A 22,246-nucleotide genomic window follows, 5' to 3' on the forward strand; every position below is an offset into this window, starting at 1 on the left:
TGAGACAACTGCCAGAGCATTCATTATCAATTGGATGGCTAGATTTGGTTTTCTGACCCACATTACTTCAGACCATGGAGCACAATTCACCCACAGTCCAATGGCCTTATAGAACATTTCTACCGGCAACTGAAGTCAAACTTAAGGCCTGACTCACCGGTCCGAATTAGGTCAACGAATTGCCATGGATTCCATTGGGTGTGCACATGGCTCCAAAGGAAGATATGTCTGCATTGTCCGCAGAGATGGTTTATGGTATGCTCCTTACATTTTCATGGGACATTCATTTCACAACAAACTCTGATCTGAATGTTCTTCATCAGCTTCGACATGGTGTCGTGATCAGCAAACCTTTTCCTCTCCACTGGCATGGATCCCCTAAACAGAATGTGCCCCCACCACTCCTGGACGCTGATTTTGTTTTTGTGTGCAGACAGATCCCAAGAGCGCCATTACAATGAACGTATGAGGGCCTTTTCCGCGTGTTGAAGAAGGATGAGGTTGTGTATACATTGGACATTGGGGGACATTCACAGCTGTTTCTGGTGACTGTTCTGGGGTGGGGGTGTAGCAACTGTCGAGTGGCCGGGCAGGCAAAGTTCTTTGGCGGGCGTGAAAAATCATGAGACAGACAGCTGGAAACTCATCCATTTAATTGACCGCCTGTGCATGGTGCTGCGTGCTGATGAATGGCATGTTCTGTGTAAATTCTCCTGCCAGAAGGCGCGCAACGTTCACAGGGCTTAATTTAAACCTGTGGTCCCGTGGATTGGCAGCAAACTCATAATGATGTCCCAGCTTGTCCCATGGAGCCCGGGACATGCTGTAAATAAAACAAAGCCTGTAAAGTCTGAATAAAGCAGTCTTGTGTTGACTAACCTGGTGTGTGTATGTGTGTTGCTTTAGTAGCTCTATCAAAGTAGCTGCTACATATATAAATATTTTGGGTGATTATCGCACTTCTAGGATTCTTTTCATCCATCTCACAGCCTGTGGGAAGAAGCTATTCCCTAGCCTGTCAGTCCTGATTTTGATGATGGACATGGTTAAAGATGCTGTTCACTGGATTGAAATGGTCATTTTATAATTCCTTGAGCCCTATTTGAACAACACTCCCAGTAAATGCCATCTGAAGAAGAAAGGGACCCAAGTGATCCTCACAACTCTTTGCAAAATTCCTGTCTGATGCTTTACAGCAACTAGACCATCCAATGGTGCAGCCAGACAGGAGACTCAACTGCACTCCTGTAAAATCTCAAGATGAGAGCCGTTGGCCTTAACCTCCTCAACCTCCTTGGGAAGTGTAGGTACTTCTGACCAATAAGGAGGTGTGATTGTTTTGTGTATTAATACGTGTGCTGTATGGATGGGAATTTTACGTGATTGTATTGTCTATTCTTTCTCTTTAACAATCTTTAGTGGATAGAAGTAGTCTTTGTACTTTAGGATGTACAATCATGTACAGATTGTCGTAAAATAGCCATTTGGCCCAGATGTCTATTCAGTCCAAGAATACTTTCGATCACAGGCAGATTTTTAACAATAACACCATTCATTCTGCAACAACTGCCACTTAATTTTCCCAGTTGTTCAAAGGTAAACTATATGGGGAAAACACCACTGTCAACTCTTCTACCTTAAAGGAGTAAATATATTCAAATGGGCAGTAGATCAAGAGATGGAAACAGTGAAATCAGACAGAGGTGAGTGGCTGCTTAAAATTAGAAACATTTGTGTTCATGCTATAGAGTTTAAGGCTGCCCAGGAGGAATATAATGTGTTTTCTATAAGTTTGTGTGCCTTCACCCTGGCGAAGGATGGGGCCAACAGACATGTTGCTGGAAGGGTTCGAGAATTGATATGCTAGGCCACAGGAAGCTCAAGTTTCGAACCACAGAGCACAGGTGTTTAGCAAAATGGCCACCCAGTCTGTATTGTTCTTGCTGATATCGAGGTCAACTGAATCTACCAAATATAGTAGATTAGGTTGGATGGGATGCATGTGAAACACTGCCTCACCTCGAAGGTCTGATTGTGGCCTTGGATGGAGGTGAGAGGAGATGTAGGGCATGTTTGGCAATTTCTGCAGTTCCAATGGAGAGTGCATCAGGTGGTGGTGGGAGGAGAGGGTAGTGCCGTCGAGGGAGTCAAAGAAAGACATAACCCTGTTAAAAGAGGATATGAGTGAAGCAGGTTAGATGTAGCAGGTTATAGGATGGTGCTGAAGTTCGAAGTGTCCGAGGATAACATGTCCAATGTGGCAGCTGATGGTGGTAAGTGAGAAACCTGAGGGATTCTGTCATTGTTCTGCTGGAGAGGAGGTGGGGTAAGGGCAGAAAGCGAATTGGAGATATGGGTGCAGGCTTTTTCAATGACAGTATGGGGGATTCGGCAATTATTGAAGAAATAAGACATTTTGGGTATCCTGGTATGAGGACCTAAACTTGGGATTTTTACAGGCCCAGAGGACCCCAAAAGCTGGCAGCAATAGAAAATCACCAAGACAAATGGATACTTAAACAAACATCATTTTTAATTTTCTTTAAACAAAAAAACAGGATCAAACTTTAATTTAAAACTATTAACTTAATAGCCTTATATTAACCCCTTCTAATTCTAAGCGCTGGTGTTTTTAATATGTATAAAGTTCTTTGACACAACTCCAAGTTCACCGGTGTCTATCAATTCTTAAACTGTGCACAGAATTCAACTTTTATGAATTTTCACCAAGCTCTGGTGCTTAAAAGTAAATGTTTACCCTCCAGGAAGGCTCTTGTTGGTTTCAGAGAGGACTTACTTGGTCATTGGACACACAAAGACTGATTCCCTCTGATCAGCCACTTTGGGGTCTTGCCAATGAAACCCATCATGGTTTTCCAAATGATAACCTCTTCTGCAGGTCACCATAGAGTTCCTTTTGTTTCCCTTATTTCAGGTGAAACACTCAAGCCAGCTATTTCCTATTGTATGGATGACAAAGTTTTTCAACAGGCTGAACTGAGAACTCACAACCCGTGTTCAAAATGGGTTTCAACAAGATGCCAGCTTGCCATCTCACTCTCTCGCTCTCTCTCTCTCTCTATCTCACTCTCTCTCTTAGAAAAAGTCTATTTGGTGTCATCTCTCTGCTTGCAAAACCACATGAACTTCTTAGAACAGCAAACTGGAACATGCTTTTGAAATTCTTTAGCAAAACTGTCTCCTTGTTTTGTCTTTGCAAATGTTCTCGGTGCCTGCATGACTCACTCTCAGCAAAGCCTTTGCAATTTAAATAAGAGCTGTTTTGTGAAGTGTTTGTGTTTGTTTGTGACCTCCACGACTCCTACAATCCATCTCTTTCAAAAACATATTTATATACAATGTAAAATGTATAATCATTGGAGGAGTTGTGATAAAACCAATGGTGTCCTTGCAAACTAAAAGTGGGAAGAGGTATACAGTGAGTTCTGGTGAGTGGAGTTTGTAATAGTTGAAACGTGAAACTCTCTCTCTCATTCAGGAGACAATTTACTGTCAAGTAATTAAAGTGTCATATCACATAAAATTGCTTTTTTCCTGCTGTCAGGTAGACAGATTCACCATTGGCAGAAATTGCTGAAATGACTCTTGTAGTCTGAGAAAGAAGCAAAAGAGAGTCATGCTCTCCCTCCCCCCCCCCACCCCCCCACCCAACCATCCCAAACCCTGAGCCAAGTCACTGAGGGTCTGTGGATTCTCTTTCAATGCTCACAGACCATCCAAGTCATTGGCAATGTGAGCTCCACTTTTGAATCTCTGACACGATTAGGAACCATTTCGCACCCACTCGTATCCCAAGTCTGATACCTGATACACTTTTAGCCAGTTTTGAACCAGTCTCTAGCAATCCACAGCCTAGTGTGAGTTCCTTGACTACTTTGTCCGGAAGCCCATAGCCTGCATGGGTTCCTCTCCTCAAGTCACCAACAGCCTGCCACCTATATGGGTCCTTCAGCTGCAAAACCCCTCACTGGTCTGCTTCCATGGTCACTGACTCGTGGAATGAATCCTCTGCTTCTCAGATGTTGATGGGGTGTGGTCTTCCTGTTTTCAGGTGCCCTGTGTTAGTCCTCCACTTCCCCAGAGTTCACGGTGGCGAGGAAATCTAACACATCTAAATAAAAATAAAAATTTTACCACTTAGAGGAGATTCTTACATATCTAGAGGGATGGAAAGGGCATTATTACAAATTGAAGCTTAATATTTGAATATTCAGGTGCTAAATTTGCAAAAGCATCGAGTATATATTTCTCAACCTAAATGTAATTTTTACTAAAGGAATACAATTTTGAATGTTTGCATGTCATCTTGGCATCTCTAAAAATATATCTGATTTCCAAGTAAGTGCAATACATTTCCTCATCACCGCAAATGCTAATTTAACAAATTTCAATTGATATATTAATAGTTTTAATTTGGGCCTTATTCCTTCAATATTTCCTAATAAAAATAAAGTTGAATTTTGCGGAAAAACAACGCCTGTAACTTGTTCCACAAAATTTGTAATTTTCCCCAAAAAGATCTTGCATTAGGACAAAGCTAAGTTGAATGCAAGAAAGTTGCGACATCTTCACCACACCTCAAACATTGATCTGATAATTCTGATTTTAGTCTATTCATTTTCTCTGGTGTAAGAAGTAACTGTAGAAGAAAAACTAGTTGTGAATTCCGTCCTCACTGCTGCAGTGTGGAACGCTGGACACTAGTTCCAGACTGCTGAGTTGAAGTGAATTAATACAACTCCCCTGGATCACATGATCTCTGTTTCCAAATCAGCTTCCTGTAGAGCTTTTCAAATCCAAGTGCGAGTTACTTGACTCTAGGTGCAGCTTTCAGATAAATTCCTTGCTGACATTTGCTACATGACTGTTGTAAAAACAATTATACTAAACTAATTTATATCTTACATTGAGATCCTTATATGGATTTACCCATATCTGCCAATCAATTACAATATTCAGATCCATTTCCCACCTTTGTCTGGACTTATGAACACATCGAAGTAAATTTTTTAACAATTCCTCTTTATAAGGAATTTCTATTTCAGTACAACATGGTTGGTCCTAACTTATCCTTCAAATATGCTCTTGGGTGGAAATAGCAAAAAAAATTGCTTTGAGTTATATGATATTTATTTCTCAGTTGCTCAAATAACATTAATTGACCTCTTTCATAACAATCTTCAACATTTATAATCCCCTTACGAAACCAGCTATCCAGAAATTGATGATCCTTTGAAAAAGAGGCGAAGATTTTGAATCAAAGCCATTCTGGGTGATGTACATCCACTTAAACCAATTTCATCATTTATTTTATTCCATATATTAATCAAATGTTTCAACAGTGGTGTATCTTTATCACCAACCATTAATTTCGATTCCCACCTAGATATAAATTCTTCTGCTTTTCCTCTCTTTTATTTTATTTGATATAATTTTAACCCATGGCAATTATTCCCTTTCAAACAAAGAAGCAAGAAATTTCATTTGAGCAGCTGGACACTAATTTTTAAAATGAGGAAGCTGTAGTCGTGTCAATGTAGAATTTGCATTGAGAGAAACGCAGCTGTCTTTAGCTACCTCATTGAATTGGCTAAAATGGCAGAACATGAGAGCAAATGTCCCGGAGGAGTGTGGGTCACTTCTAACGTGGGATTCATTCGGAAATGTGTTCACATGACATAAACTCATGATGCAGACTGTTTTCTAAGAATGGAATACAAGAGGAAGGTTGACTAGGTCTCCAGCAGGATATAGATTACAAGATATAGGAGCAGAAGTCGGCCCACGGCCCAACTTTCTCCCCTTAACCCTTGATTCTTTGATGAATCAAATACCTGTCAATCTCTGTCTTAAATACACCCAATTACCTCATTTCCACAGATTCATGACCCACTGACAAAATCAATTCTACCACATCAGTTTTAAATTGACACCCTTTTATCCTGAATTATGCTCTCTTGTCCAAGCATCCTCCACCATGGGAAACATCTTTGCCAAATGGACTCTGAACAGGCCTTCCAGCATTTGAAATGGCTCTGAGGTCCCCCTTATCCTTCTGTACTCCAACTAGTACAGTCGAAGAGTCGACAATTGTTCCTCATACACTAACCCTTTCATTCCTGATATCATTCCAGTAAATCATCTCTGGCCTTCTCCAACACCAGCACATCTTTTCTCAAATACGGCACCCAAAACTCTAATTCAGTTTGAATGGAAAGGGAATTCTCTAATAACACAAACACAACAGTTAAATGATATTATGTCTTGTTGAAAATTACAAAAAATTATTAAAGAGTCAAATAAAAATTTCAAAAGATGCCGGGGCTCATTTATGGACCATTATCATAACCGAAAGAATTCGGGTTGTTCTGCTGTGTTATGAGAGCAGAAGATCCCAAAACCCACAGCAATAGATATTCACCAAGACAAATGGTTACTTAAACAAAAGTTGATTTTAATTATCTTTTAACATGAAAATGGAATTACACTTTAACTTACTTACTTTACCTAACTTACCCCCCTTCTAATTCTAAGTGCACCTGTGTGTAAGTTCAGAAAAGTTCTTTGGTTCACAGTCCAATCTCACTTCTCATTACTCCAAGTTCACTGGTTGCAGGCCATTCTTATACTGTGCACAGAATTTAACATATATAAAGTTCACCAGGTTTGGTGCTTGAAAGGTAAATAATTACTGTTCAGAAATGTTCTTGTTGATTTTCAGAGAGAGCTGTGTTGTTCAGTGAAGTATTAGGGTGTTTTTTACTCAACATACCAGCATCTGAAGTCCGTTATCTCTTCAGAAAAGTTCAGATAGCTTTAGCATGGAGCAGAGTTGAGCCAGCATTGCGCAGGTATTTAAGGGAATGTGTGGGCAGGCTTTGTTCTGGACAAAAATCTCACCAAATGACACCTCTTGAAATCAAGATTCAAACCATTTTGAGGAATACAACAGGAATTGTTCAACAAGAGCCTGGTGTTCCCTGAGGAGTTTTCTTTCAATCGTGGAAATAATTTTTTTAAAAAGCCCGTAATCTTCCTGATACAGGTCTTTGTATTTAACTTTCAGGTTGCTATCTGTTGTTAACTTGGAGGCCTTTAATGGGGTGTCTGGGTGGAATCTTTGCTTTAACCAAGCAGTTCTCTTGCAATTTTCCAGCTGTAGGATGCGGTGCAGTTGCTTGCAAGTTTAGCAAGTGGGATTATGATGTGAAACTGCAAGTCACAGCGTGATTTTTGTTTTTGAAAATGCAAATGTGAAAATTTTAACTTTGGTCTCCTTGGTTTGCTTAAGTTTACAGAGGAGACGTTGGGTCAAGCTGAGAAGATAGAGTTGGATGCCCATTAGGCGAATCGACTGGGCAAAGCAGAAAGTACAAAACAAGGGACTGAAAAAATAATGAAGCAGACTGAAGTGCCGTTGAACCAAACCCAGGTAAAGAATTTAATTTTGTGCTGTGTACTTAAGAGACCAAACGATTTAGGCTTTTATTGGTGACCTATTTAAATTAACAAAATCTGATTAGAATTGAAGTTTATGGAATGTTTGGAAGTTACCACAAAAAAATGGAGCATATAAATTAGATGTTGTAATTAAGGTAAATGAACAATACAATGAGCCTGGTGTCACAGTATCTGCCTCCCTCTACCATACATCGCCATTAAACCTTCTCCCCAATATGAACCTGATGTCACAGTATAGGCCAGAATTTATTGTACATCACTGTTAAACCTTCTCACTACAGTGAATCCGGTGTCAGCAGTATCTGTCAAAGTTAACTGTACATCACCTTCAGCATTCTTCCTACTCTGAGCCTGGTGTCACAGTTTCTGTCCCAGTCTACTGTACATCACCATTAAACGTTCTTCGCACTGTGAACTTGTTGTCACAGTATCTGACACAGTTTATAGAACATCACTGTTAAACTTTCTCATGACTGTGAATCCTGTCTCACAGATTCTGCCTCATTCAAATGTACATCAATGTTAAACCTTCTCCCCCCTGTGAACCTGGTGTTACAATACCTACCTAAGTCTACTGTTCATCACCGTTAAAACCTACCCACTGTGAATCTAGTGTCACAGTATCTGCCACAGTTTATTGTACATCTTGTTAAACATTCTCCCCACTGCGAACCTGGTGTCACAGTATCTGACACAGTTTATCGTACATTAATGTTAAACATTTTCACTCCCGTGAACCCATTATCTCAGTATCTATCTCAGTTCACCGTACATCACCGATAAACATTCTCCCCCCTGTGAAGCTGGTGTCAGAGTATCTGCATACATCTATCGTACATCACCGTTAAACATTCTCCCAGCAGTGAAAACAGTGTCACTTTCTCTGTCACAGTTTATCAAACAGAACTGTTAAACATGCTCCCCACCGTCAACCCTGTCCATGTCCCAGCATCTCAGTTTCTCGTGAATCACCAGGAAATCTTTTCCCCACTGTGAGGCCGGTTTTACTGTACCTACCACAGTTTATCGTACATCACCATTAAACCTTCTCCGCACTGTGCACCTAGAGTCATGGTATCTACCTCAATTCACTGTATATCATCATTAAATCTTCTCCCCACTGTGAATACAGTGTCACAGTATCTGTCTCAGGCTACCATACATCACTGTTAAACCTTATTCCCCACTGTGCACCTGGTGTCACAGTATCTATCTCAATTTACCGTACATCACCGTGAAACCTTCTCCCCACTGTGAACCTGATGTGACAGTATCCACCTCAATATAAGTTATATAGCCCATAGACCTTCTCCCCACTGTGAACCCAGTGAAATAATATCTGCCTCAGTCTTTTGAAAATCAACATTAAAATTTCTCCCCACTGTTAACTCTGTGTCTCTGTATCTGCAACATTGTATAGCGTGTCACCTTTAAACCTCTTCCGCACTGTGAACCTGGTGTCACACTACCTGCCACAGTTAACTGAACCTGACTGTTAAACCTTCTCACTAATGTGAACCCGGTTTCACAGTATCCCTCTCAGTCTCCCATCCCCTCTGTGAATTGGGTATAACAGTATATGCCAGAGTTTATTATACATCACTGGTAAACCTCCCCACTTTGAACCGGGTGTCATATTATCTGTCTCCATGCACTATACATCACCATTAAAGCTTCCCCCCACTCTGAACCTAGTGAAACATTATCTGACACATTTTATCATACAACACTGTTAAACCTCTCATTGCTATATAACCATATACAGCACAGAACAGGCCAGTGTGGCCCCACTGGTTCATGCCTGAACAAATCCCCACCCTCCAAGTTCCACTGACCAGCACCTGGTCCATACCCCTCCAATCCTCTCCCCTCCATGTAATTATCCAGTCTTATATTTAATGTAAATAACGTCCCTGCTTCAATCACCTCTGTTTGAAGCTTATTCCACATCCCAAACACCCTTTGCGTCAAGAAATTCCCCCTCATGTTCCCTTTATAATTTTCCCCCTTCAACTCAAACCATGGCCTCTGCTTTGAATATCCCCCACTCTTAATTGAAAAAGCCTATCAACGTTTACTCTGTCTGTCCCTTTTAACATCTTGAACACCTCCATCAAATCCCCCCTTAATTTTCTACGCTCCAGAGAAAAAATCCCCAGGCTGCTCAACTTTTCTCTGTAACTCAAACCCTGAAATCCTGTCAACATTCTCGTGAACCTTCTCTGCACTCTCTCTATTTTGTTTATATCTTTCCTATAATTCGGTGACCAAAACTGCACAAAGTACTCCAAATTTGGCCTCACCGATGCCTTGTACAATTTCATCATAACATCCCAACTCTTGAATTCAATACTCCAATTTATGAAGGCCAACATTCCAAATGCCTTCTTCACCACTCTATCTACCCGAGTATCAACTTTGAGGGTACTATTTACCATAACTCCTAAATCCCTTTGTTGCTCTGCTCTCCTCAATTGTCTACCATTCAATGTAAATGACCTAATTAGATTTGCCTTTCCAAAATGCAACACTTCACACTTATCCGTATTAAATTCCATCAGCCACTTCTCAGCCCACTCCTCTAGCTTTCCTATATCTCTTTTTAAGCTATGGTAATCTTCTTCACTGTCCATAATACCACCAATCTTTGTATCATCTGCAAACTTACTTATCCACATCACTACCCCTTCTTCCAGATCGTTAATATATATAACAAACAATAGTGGACCCAGGACTCATCCCTGAGGAACTCCACTAGTCACTGGCCTCCAATTTGACAAACAATTTTCTACCACTACTCTCTGATACCTCCCATCCAACCATTGCTGAATCCATTTCACTACCTCCTTATTTATATCTAATGCCTCTACCTTTTTGCCTAACCTCCTATGGCGAACTTTGTCAAAAGCTTGACTAAAGACTAAATAGACAACATCCACAGTCTTCGATTCATCAATCTTTTTTGTAACCCCCAAGAAAAACTCTATAATGTTTGTTAAGCATGATCTACCCCTGACAAAACCATGCTGACTACTACCGATCAATCCCTGTTCTTACAAATATTTGTAAATGCCATCCCTCAGAACACTTACCATTAACTTACCCACCACAGACGTCAGACTCACAGGTCTATAATTTCCAGGCTAACATTTGGACTCTTTCTTAAACAGCGGAACAACATGAGCCACCCTCCAATCCTCTGGCATTACCACCATGACCAGTGACATCCTAAATATCTCTGTTAATGGCCCCACTATCTGTACACTAGCCTCCCTGAGTGTCCTTGGGAATACTTTGTCCAGACCCAGAGATTTGTCCACCTTTATCTTTTTTAACACTGCCATCACTACCTCCTCGGTTATCCTTATATGATTCATGACCTCTCCACTATTTTTCTTTACTTCAACTGGTACAATATTTTTTTCCCGAGTGAATACCGAGGAAAATAAATCATTTAAAATTTCCCCCATCTCCTCTGACTTCTAACAAGGGGTCCAATTCTATCCCTCACTAATCTTTTACTTTTAATGTACCTATAGAAACCCTTTGGATTTATTTTTACTCTGCCTGCCAAAGCCTCTTCATGCCTCTTTTTGGCCTTTCTAATTTCTTTCTGAAGATTTTTTTCTACACTCCTTGAAGTCCTCTTTCAATTTCTCATCACCCTGCTGTTTATACCTCTTGTACACCTCCCTCTTTCTCCTAACCAAATTTCTAATATTCCTCGAAAACCAAGGCTCCGTCTGACTTCCAGCCTTTCCTTTCATCCTCACTGAGACACATCTACTCTGTACTCTCTACATTTCTTCTTTGAATATTCTCCATTTTTCATTTATTTCCTTTCCTGAAAAAATCATGTCCCACTCAATACTCCCCAAATCCATTCTTATTCCTTTGAAATTTGCTTTTCTCCAATCCAGAACCTCAACTTTAGGCCCCTCCTTCCTCTTCCCTAAAACTACCCTAAAATTAATAGAGTTGTGATCACTAGACTCAATTTGTTCTCTAACATTAACCTCAGACACCTGACCTATCTTGTTCCCTAACAGGAGATCCAGTATTACACCATCCTGAGTTGGTTCCTCTACGTATTGATTAAGAAAACTATCTTGTACACATTTGACAAACTCTAGCCCTTCCAGCCCTCTTACTGTATGGGTATCCCAATCAATGTGAGGGAAGTTAAAATCTCCCATGATCACTACCTGATGTTTATTACACATATATGCTATCTCCTTACAAATTTGTTCCTCCAATTTTCTTGACCCATTTGGTGGTCTATAATACACTCCTATTCATGCCCTCATGCCTCCTCCACCCCTCAATTCCACCCAAACTGCCTCACTGGACGATCCCTCCAAACCATCCTGCCACCTCACGGCAGTAATGTCCTCCTTCACAAGTAGAGCAACTCCTCCCCCTTTTATACCCCCTATTCTATCACATCTAAAACATTTGTATTCTGGAATATTGAGTTGCCAGTCCTGTCCCTCCCGTAACCAGGTCTCACTAATTGCCCCCACATCATAATTCCAAGTGCCAATCCAGGCTCTAAGCTCATCTACCTCGTCACTCTGCTTTTTGCATTGAAGGACATGCATTTCAGTATCTGTCTCAGCCACTGGACAACAACATTAAACCTTCTCCCTACTGTGAAACTGATGTCACAGTATCTGACACAGTTTATTGGATATCAGTATTAAACATTCTCACTACTGTGAAACAGGTATCACTGTATCTGCAACATTGAATCGTGTATCACTGTTTAACCTCCTTCCCACTGTGAACCTGTTGTCAAATTATCTGTCTCAGTCTACCATACATCACCGTTGATCTATCTCTCAACTCTGAATCCATTGTCACAGTATTTTCCACATTATAACATACATCACCATGAAACCTTTTCCCCACTGTTGACCTGATGCCACACCATCTGCTGTAGTTTATTGTACATCACTGTTAAACCTTCTAACTACTGCTGTGAACCCGGTCACACAGTATCTTCCTCATTCCTCCGTATATCACCGTTAAACTTTCTCCCGACTGTGAACTCGGTGTAACAGTATCTTCCTCAGTTTGCCGTACAGCGCTGTTAAACATTCTCACCTCCGTTAACTTTGTGTCTCAGTATTTGCCACAGTTTATCTTATATCACCGTAAAACCTTATCCCCACTGGAAACCTGTTGTCAGATTTTCTGCCACAGTTTATCATACATCACTGATAAACCTTATCTCCACTGGAAACCTGTTGTCAGATTTTCTGCCACAGTTTAACATACATCACTGATAAACCTTCTCCCCACTGAGAACCCAGAGTAACTGTGTCTGCCTCAGTCTGCTGTACATCACCATTAAACCTTCTCCCAACTGATAACCTGGTGTCACAGTATCAGCCAGAGTTAATCGTACATCAATATTAAACCTTCTCACTTCGGTGAACTCATTTTCATGGTATCTGCCAACATTTACCGGACATCACTGTTAAACCTTCTCCCTAATGTGAACCCACTGTCACAGAATCTGCCTAAGTCTACTGTACATTAATGATAAATTTTCAACCTACTGTGAAACCGGTATCACTGTATCTGCAAAATTGAATCGTATATCACCATTAAACCCCCTTCCCACTGTGAACCTGGTGTCACAGTATCTTCCCAAGTTTATCTTATATCACTGATAAACCTTCTCCCAACTGTGAACCCGGTGTCACAATATCTACCTCAGTCTATCATATATCACCGCTAAATCCTCTCCCCACTGTTTACCCAGTTTCACAGTATCTATCTCGGTCAGCCATACATCAGCGTTAAACCTTCTCCCCACAGTGAACCCGGTGAAATAGTTATCTGCTTCAGTCTCCCAAAAATCACCATTAAAATTTCTCCCCACTGTTAAATCTGTGTCTCTGTATCTGCAACAATATATCTATCACGTGTCACCTTTACACCTCCTCCACACTGTGAACCCGGTGTCGCAGTACCTGCCACAGTTCATTGAACCTCACTATTAAACTGTCTCACTAATGTGTACCCGGTTTCACAGTATCCAGCACAGTCCACCGTACATCTCCGTTAATCCTTCTCACTACTGTGAACTCATTGTCACAATATCTGCCATATCTAGCGTACATTAAGTTAAAAGTTCTCCCCAATGTGAACCATTTGTCACTGCTTCTGCCATAGTTTATCGTACATCACAGTTAAACCTTTTCACTGCTGTGAACCCATTGTCACAGTATCTATCTCATTATCATTAAATCGTCTCCCGACTGTGAACCTGGTGTCACATTATCTTATACAGTTTATCGTACATTAGTGTTAAACCTTCTCACTGCTGTTAACCCAGTGTCACAATGTTTGTGACAGTTTTTCGTACATCTCCGTGAAACATTCTCCCCACTGTGAAGCTGAGGTCAGATTACCTGCCTCAGTCTGCCAGATACAGCACCGATTGCTCTCAGCCAAAGGTGCTGTAGTTGAGTTCGGGTGGCCAGAGGTGTCTGCTCAAGAAGGCCAGGGGCTGCCATTGCCCTTCAATGAATTGCTCCAGTGCGCCCCCTACTGCTGTGCTGGAAGCATCTACTGTGAGAGTGGTAGGTGTCTCTGGCCTGGCGTGTACCAGAAGGGTGGTGTTGGCCAGTGCGTCCTTGGCCCTCTGGAACACTTCCTGGATGTCTCTGGATGCTCTGCTCAGTGGACCACCCCACAGTATCCCATCAAGCCTAGATTCTCTGTGTCAGCAATTCTCTGCTGAACACTGGCTGATGGCTTTGTGGTCAAATGTGTTTGTTTATGAAACCATTCCCTGGAAGGTGATGGGGCAAAGCCCTGCTGACTGGGACATTGTGCGGCACCAGGGCCAGACCAATCTTTCGTAACACCTGAGCCAGGTAGAACCTCAGCACAGAGCGCCATTTGGTGCCCTTGCACTTTGGTTCCATGCACAGCCACACACAATGATGGCCATGCTGGTTACACCCTTGTCCCCATTGATTGACCACGTACATGGACCCCCACAAGAATAGGAAAACTGTTTTGGGAATTGCCAGGGTGGAGGTGTGGGGATGGGCCAAACCTGCCCCACGTGCAGCAGTACTGAGAGTTCCTTTCACCTTGCAACTGATGATCAGGTTTTATCCGATTGAAAGAGTTGGGCATCTTTGTGCTTCTCCCTGTCTCCTAGAGCTGGGGGTCTCTGTACTGCTCCCCATCTCCTTGAGTTGGTGCTTTGTTCTCCACCATCCCCACAAGACAACCAAGACCCTTGGATGGAGGGTAGAGGCGCAGAGAGATCAGTGAGAACACAGGTAGTTTCAACAGGGTGGGGTCTATCCAGGTGCCTGATAACAGGAGGAACCAAGTGGGAAGGAGGATGCAGGTCATTCATTAGCAAGACATTGCGAGAGAGTGGATTCCTCGAACACTTGAGGGGAGAAGGCGCTGATCGATCCATTGGTTTAGGTGGGCCAGAGTCTTGATATGGCAGCTGACTGGAATTGTCAGCGGGATACTGAGACTTGGTAGAGGAGGGGAAGGAGGGTGCAGTAGTGTTCTGATGAGAGAGTGCTGAGGGAGAGGTAACATGGGTGGAACCTCAAGGCAAGCGACCCCTGATTGTTTGCAGGGATGGGATTTGTAAATAGACTCATAGATATCCAGCACAGAGCATCTCTGTCCCCCTGCCATCACGAAGGAGATATGGAATAAAAGCAGGACAGCCAGGCAGCTTCTTCCCACAGGTCATGAGATTGACAAGGCAACCTGAACTGGATGGGAGCAAAGAATGAAAACGGGGAGAGGAATATGGACTGATTACAACTCAGCCAGCAGAAGAGAGGGGCCGAAGGGCCTGATTCTGTGTTGTCTATCTGGACCAGCCTTTTGGATTCTAGCTTTAAAAAACCCAACCATTTTTAAATTTAATAATAACGGTACAGAATGAATGAAGAGACAAGATGTCTGTCATGCAGCGAGCGTCTAAGGCACTTCCTGAAATGGAGGATCTGAAACCATGGGAGGTTCTGGCCGGACTGAGGCCCGACTTCTGCTAGAAGGAGGAGAAAATAAGCAGGGATAATGTGGGGGAAGGGGTGGAGAGGGGAGGGGGTAGGGATGGCTTCCTCCGTTCACCTCCCCTTTCCTCCACCCCGTTCCCTGTCCTGCATAAACTTGTACTTCTCACTTTGTTCGTTTGAGATTGGTCACAGTGTTTAAGCTACCGAAAGAAAATAGACACCCGCACTGAGAGCAGTTCAGTTTATACAAAGGTTTATTACAAATTCAAAAGCTGATTTCAAACTACAATATGCAAGCCCTTCCCAATTATACTTATCAACGCCTGGACTGGTCCCAACTGCCGAAGCGAGGCAACGACTGCACACTTGTAGTAGGTTGTCGGGCGCCGGTAGCAGCTTCTCCACCTCCCTCGACCAGGATGTTAGCTGGACTCCAGAAATTCTTCTTCTTGCTGACAGATGTTGCCACCTCTCAGAGAGTCTCAAACTTCAGCAGCGGGACCATGGCTTATATTACCCAAAAACTGCTTACCCAAGCACCAATTCCCAGCACAGTAAGAAAGATAAGCGAGCAAGCTAGCATATTAGGCTTCGATTGAATAATATAATTCTCAGCTTATCACTTTGAATACAATGTTATTTTGCATCAAGGCTAGGCCTCTGACAGTCTGTGACCAAAACAAGTAGAAACATTAAATGTTCTTGGTACACAGATGTCCTCTTGTCAGATAACTGCATCTCTGGCCCCTTGGTGGAATTTAGCTTATGTCTGCTGATTGTAAAAAACAAGCAGGTTCTCAGCCTTGCAGAAGCAAAGTCTGCAAGAGTATAAAACACGGTTTAAATCTTCCATTACATTCCCCTCCCCCTTTCCTTCCCCCGCTCACCTCCCAGCTCCCCTCCCCCTTTCCTTCCCCCGCTCGCCTCCCAGCTCCCCTCCCCTTCCCAATCCCCTACTCCTAACTCTAACCCCTAACAAACCCTAACCTTAACACTACTGATACCCCCTATTCTCCACGTCCCCTAACTCTATCTCTTCCCCTATGCTGTCCCCTAACCCCACCCTAATCCTACACACCCACAACCCTACCCCTTACTCCTACCCTTACCCGCTTCCATTACCCCCTTTCTCCTACCCCCTTCCCTGACCCCTCCTTCCCCTAGGTTAAGGTTGGAAGGGGAAAGGGGGAGGGGGGAGGGGAGGAGAAGGGAGGAGAGCTGGGGTTAGGGCATAGGTGTGAGGGAAGGGCAAGGTGAGCAGGAGGGGGTTGGGATCGAGGAGGGGTAGAGCAGAAGGGGGGGGAGTGGGTGACAGGACATGGGAGATGCAGGGAATGGGGTTGGCAGGGCCAGAGGGAGAAGAAGGGGAGGGATTCAGGACATCATGATGTTGTCCAACCTCTGATCAGCTGGGTTGCAATGTTCTTCTGGACTCGTGTCTTGTCTCTGAGATCGCTCCTTCTCCTGGGAAGAGAAATATGGGTGATAGAGATGCTGTCTGTGATGCCTGATCACGATGACTTTGGAGGGTCCCAACTCTTCCCCCTTCATCCCCCTCCCTACCCCTGCACACTAGGGCCTTTCGCCTTCCTCTGCTTTACCTGAGGAAGTGTGTTTTGGAGAAAAGCACGATCTATCTCTGCAGAGCTCAGAGCACCGTGTCTCCATCAGGCAACACCCTGGTTCACCACGACATGGCAGCAAGATGCTGGACAAATCATGGATGGATTGGTCGAATCCCTTCAGCTGACCCATATGAACCTACCCCACAACGATATTACCCTTCCCCCCCTCACACCAGTACCTTCTGTTTTTCTTTTATTCCTGTCCCCATATTAAAATAATTTTCATGCCTTTTATGGACCAGCCTCCGCTACTACCCCTGGCAATGCATTCCAGGCACCCACTACTTTCTGTGTGAATAAAATGTACCCCTCACATCTTTCCTAAAGTTCCCTCCTCTCACCTTATTTAGACGACTTCTGGTATTCTCGCCCCAGGAATGCACACAATATGCCAAGAGTGGTCTGACTCGAATTTTATACATCTGCAACATTAACTCTCAGTTCTTGAACTTATCCCCTGACTCCTGAAAGCCAGCACACAATACACCATCTTAAACTCCCTCTCAATTTTCACAGCAACATTGAGCGATTTATGTAGCAGGATCTAAATATTTCTCTGTCCTGCACACTGTTCATAATCCTGCCATTAACCAAGTGCTCTGCCCTCACGTTCTTGTAATTCGCATTCAATAAAGAAATTGGTCTATATGAAGCTACTTTTAATGGGTCTCCAATCTTCTTTGGAATAACTGTTATTTGTGCCCTTGAAACTGACTCTGGAAATAAACCTGTACCAGTTGCTTGTTTAAGTACATCTGATTTACAGGATTGAACTCCATCTGTCAGTTCTCTGCAAACTGGATGACCTATGACAACCTTCTACACTGTCTACAACATCTCTACCTCTGTGTCATCCCCTGACGTACCCACCCTTCCACTCCCATCATCATTCATAAAAATCACAAAGAGCAGGGGTCCCAGAGCAGATCCCTTTGGAGCGCCACTAGTCATTGTTCCATCTACTACTACCATCTGTTTTCTGCAGACAAGCCAATTCTGAATCCACACAGCCAAGGCTCCATGGATCCCATGCCTCCTGACGTTCTGAATGAGGCCACTGTGACGACCTTGTCAAGCACCTTACTAAAATCCACGTGCAGCGCATACACACCTTTACCTTCATCTATTTCCTTTGACACCTCCTCGAAATACTCAATTTGACTGGTGATGCAGGACCTGCTCCTCACAAAACTATCCATGAGTTTCCCCAGCATGTTTGTGCATTGCCCTCGGACCCAGCATCTGCAGACTTCCTGGCCAGCCCCTCCCTTACCCCTTCCCAGAGCTTCCGCATCCATTACAACATTAAGCATTGCTGCCCAGTACTGCCCAGTACAGACCTTTGTAAACGTTCTCCACAACCAACTAACCCTTACCCGTACCACACCCATAACTATGGGTGGATTAAATATCCAATTAATTTCTTTCTGTAGTAATGTATCATGAATTTGATGTTGATTCCAATTTTGAATAACTTTTCATAATTCTCGTTCAGCTCCTTTAAAGTTAGATCCATTATCAGAACATAATTCTTTTACTTGACCATGTCTAGGAATAAAACGCTAAAGAACATTAATAAAAGAGTCTCTGTCAAGCAATGACGCTACTTCAATATGAATTGCTCTCATAGTTAAACAAGTGAAAATAACTCCATATCGTTTTTCAACACTTCGTCCTCACTTTACTTGCAAAGGACCAAAATAATCAACTTCCACGGATGTAAATGGGAATTCATCAGGTGAAACTCTGTCCTGTGGTAAATCTGCCATTTGTTGTTGTCCAGGTTTTCATTCTCTCTGTTAGTCACAAAGAGATGAAACCTCATGATTTCATTATTAATATATTTAAGCACTGATATTCTATCAGTCCAAAACACAGGATCTGCTATCTCCATCTGTAATTCTCTTCTTAACATAGCGTCCATTTTGCTCGCCATAATAGCAGCAGTCAATTCCATTCAAGGTCTGATGACTGACTTTAATGGAGCCACTCTGGCTTTTCCCATTACAAATCCACCATCTACTCGCACTTGGGTTATTTCACAGGACTCAGTAACTGACAGGATCAAAACCACCTTCACTTACATCAGAAAAATGGTGTAACTGAGCAAATGTGGCCACTCCAAAGTCTGTTGACGTCAAAACTTCCAAGTATTTGAAGACGCTCAATCTAATTTTTCCAATCTTGTGCAATGGATTCTGGATTAGTTTCATCCCATCCAAATTTTCTTCTGCACAAAACTGGTATTTGGCCGGGCTGATCATTAGGTTGAATTCGGCCAGTCGGGAGAAGAGGGTGTGCAGGTGAGACTTGTGTTGTGTCCAGTCTCTGCTGGCGACAAGAATGTCATCCAGATAAATGAACACGAAATTCAAATCCCTGCGCACCGTAACAATGAGGTGCATTATGTCTGGGCGGTGTTCTTGAGCCTGAAAGGCATGCATAAAAATTCGAACATGCCGAAAGGGGAGATGATGGATGTTTTGGGGATGTCATCTGGGTGCAATGGGATTTGATGGTATACGCACACCAGATCGACCTTGGAGAATACTCTCACACCATGCAGATTGGCCATAAAGTCCTGAATGTGAGGGATGGGGTAACGGTCAGGTACTGTCATGTCATTAAACCGTCGATAATCTCCGCAGGGGCGCCAGCCATCGGAGGCTTTTGGGACCAGGTGGAGCGGCAGGTCCCAAGGACTGTCGGATGGACGAATGATCCCCAGTTCCTGCAGATGCGAGAACTTCTCTTTCGCTATCTGGAGCTTATCTGGTGGGTTTAACAGTAATGTACGATAAACTGTATCAGACACTGTGACACCAGGTTCACAGTTGGGAGAATATTTAACGGTGAGATACAGTAGACTTTGGCAGATACTTTGACACCAAGTTTTCAGTAGTGAGAAGGTTTAACAGTAATGCATGATAAGCTGTGGTAGATACTGTGATACCAGGTTCACAGTTGGAAGAAGTTTTTACGGTAATGTAATATTAACTGTGGCAAATAAAGTGACACCAGGTTCACATTGGTGCAAAGTTTATGGTGATGTACGGAAGACTGATGCAGATATGGTGACACCGCATTCACAACGAGGAGAAAGAATATCAGTGATGTGCAATAAACTGTGGAATATACTGTGACTCCAAGTTTACAGTGGGGAGGTTGAACTGTGATGTACGATAAATGGTGGAAAAAACAGTGATGAATGGGTCAACTTGGGGAGAATGTTTAACGGTGATGTACAGTCGACGACTTTGGCAGATACTGTGACACTGTGTTCACAGTACTGAGAAGGTTTAACAGATATGTATGGTAGAATAAGGCAGATTCTGTGACTCCAGGTTTACAGTGGTGAGAAGGTTTAAAAATGATGTACAATAAACTGGCAGATACTGATACTTGGTTCACAGTGGGGAGGAGGTTAATGGTGATGTACAGGAGACTATGTAGCTACGTTGATACTGGGCTCAGAATAGGAAAAAAAAGCTTTATTGGTGATGTATGGGAAACTGAGGCAGTTACTGTGACACTGGGTTCATAGTGGGGAAAATGTTTGACAGAGCTGTACGATAACCTTTGGCGAATAAAGGGACACCAGCTTCATATTGGGGAGAATTTTTAATGATGATGTACACTAAACTGTGGCAGATACAGTAACACCAGGCTCACATTGACGAGAAGGTTTACTGGTGATGTACGGTAGACTGGCAGGCTCTGTAACACCGAGTTCACAGTAGTGAGAAGGTATAATAGTAATGTACGATAAACTGTGGCAGATACAGTAAAACCGGTTTCACAATGGGGAGAAGGTTTAATGGTGATGTGTGGTAAACTTAGGCTGATACTTTAACACCAAGTTAACAGGGTGAGAAGGTTTAACGTTGATTAACGGTAGACTGAGACAGAAACTGAGAGACAGCATTCACAGTAATGTGAAGGTTTAAAAGTGTCATAAACTATGTCAGATACTGTGACAAGATGGTGCAGAGGGTAGACGTGTGGTTCCACCCTTTCGCAGTTAGACTATTAAATGCTCGATTTTAAAAGTTGTAAAAGTGATTAAAAATACTGTTTATAGACTTTGGAATAGTGGAGGATCGAAATGGCTGCAAATGTGAAAAAATCGAAAACTCAGTTACAGAAGAAATTACCTTACAAAAGTGTTGAAGAACTGAGGCCAAGTTCAAGTTGAAGTAACAGAGTTGTCGACTGGAGTCTCCAAGCCTCAGAGGATTCCTGCCCAGCTAAGTATTTCGTCGGCGCTAGCTTAGCGATGAATTCAGCGGTTTCGACTCGTGCACTCGTGAACACAGGCGTGAGGGCGAGCCAGCTGAACGAGGACAGGCACGTGAGCCTGCAGCATTGCCTGGTGGTCAGGAGAGGTACAGTGTAGCATCAGATGACGCACCTGCGCAGTCGGTGGCCCTACCGGGCATGTGCAGTGCGTCAAGGGTATACAAACCTTTGGAGAAGGTGTGGGCTGTGGGGGAGCCTGAGCGACGGTGAACTGACGAGGTCGCTCACTGTTGAGATAGGCATGCTGTTGTTGAGTGTCCAGACCTGCAGCCGCACTGGAAGAGGACCTACTGCTTTGGAACAAGAAGAGAGCTCAACTTCATTAGAATTTGAAGAACTGGGGACTGCGGCAAAAGAAGGTCAGCCTCAAAGGCAGGTGATGGATCCTGGACTGGATTCTGTGTTTCCAATTCTGGAAGGGATTGCTCAACTCATGGAAGATATGGCAAATATGTCAATGCAGATGACTCATCAGATGACTCAAGGATTTTCAGAAATGAAAACTAAAATGAACACTGTGTGTGAAGAAATAACTTTTATGAAGCAAGATATTAATGTAGTTAAGAGTGATGTTACGAGATGGACACAATCAGTGGATACTGTGCAAGATCATTTTAAAAAGATTGAGGAGGCTTTCTTGAATGCAAGAGTCAAGTGGAGCGTAATAGAGAAAAAATGGAAATAGTGGAAGATCCTTTTGTAGATTGGGGGATTCAGAAGAAGGAATTATTGAAGAAGTTTGACTCATTAGAAAACCAATGTCGTAGAAATAATGTTAAGATAGTAGGTCTTCCGGAAGATATGGAAGGTTCGGATCCGGTGAAG

General features: G+C 42.9%; 2 long non-coding RNA genes across 2 annotated transcripts in view; both read right to left on the bottom strand.

The window, feature by feature from the left end:
* Nucleotides 1–3,687: 3,687 nt before the first annotated feature.
* The window catches only part of LOC138745699 (uncharacterized), a 49,662-nt gene continuing 31,103 nt past the window's right edge, over nt 3,688–22,246 (bottom strand). Inside the window, exon 3 of the long non-coding RNA XR_011346423.1 lies at nt 3,688–4,132. This is a non-coding gene — a long non-coding RNA (uncharacterized lncRNA). The remainder of the gene's footprint in view (nt 4,133–22,246) is intronic.
* LOC138745698 (uncharacterized) lies at nt 15,734–21,802 on the bottom strand. The gene is made up of 3 exons (XR_011346422.1): nt 21,277–21,802; nt 16,897–16,961; nt 15,734–16,315 (listed from the first exon to the last, which is right to left on the bottom strand). It is a non-coding gene; the product is annotated as an uncharacterized lncRNA (long non-coding RNA).

The sequence above is a fragment of the Narcine bancroftii genome, chromosome 11 (assembly GCF_036971445.1).
Source record: "Narcine bancroftii isolate sNarBan1 chromosome 11, sNarBan1.hap1, whole genome shotgun sequence".
Taxonomy (NCBI): domain Eukaryota; kingdom Metazoa; phylum Chordata; class Chondrichthyes; order Torpediniformes; family Narcinidae; genus Narcine; species Narcine bancroftii.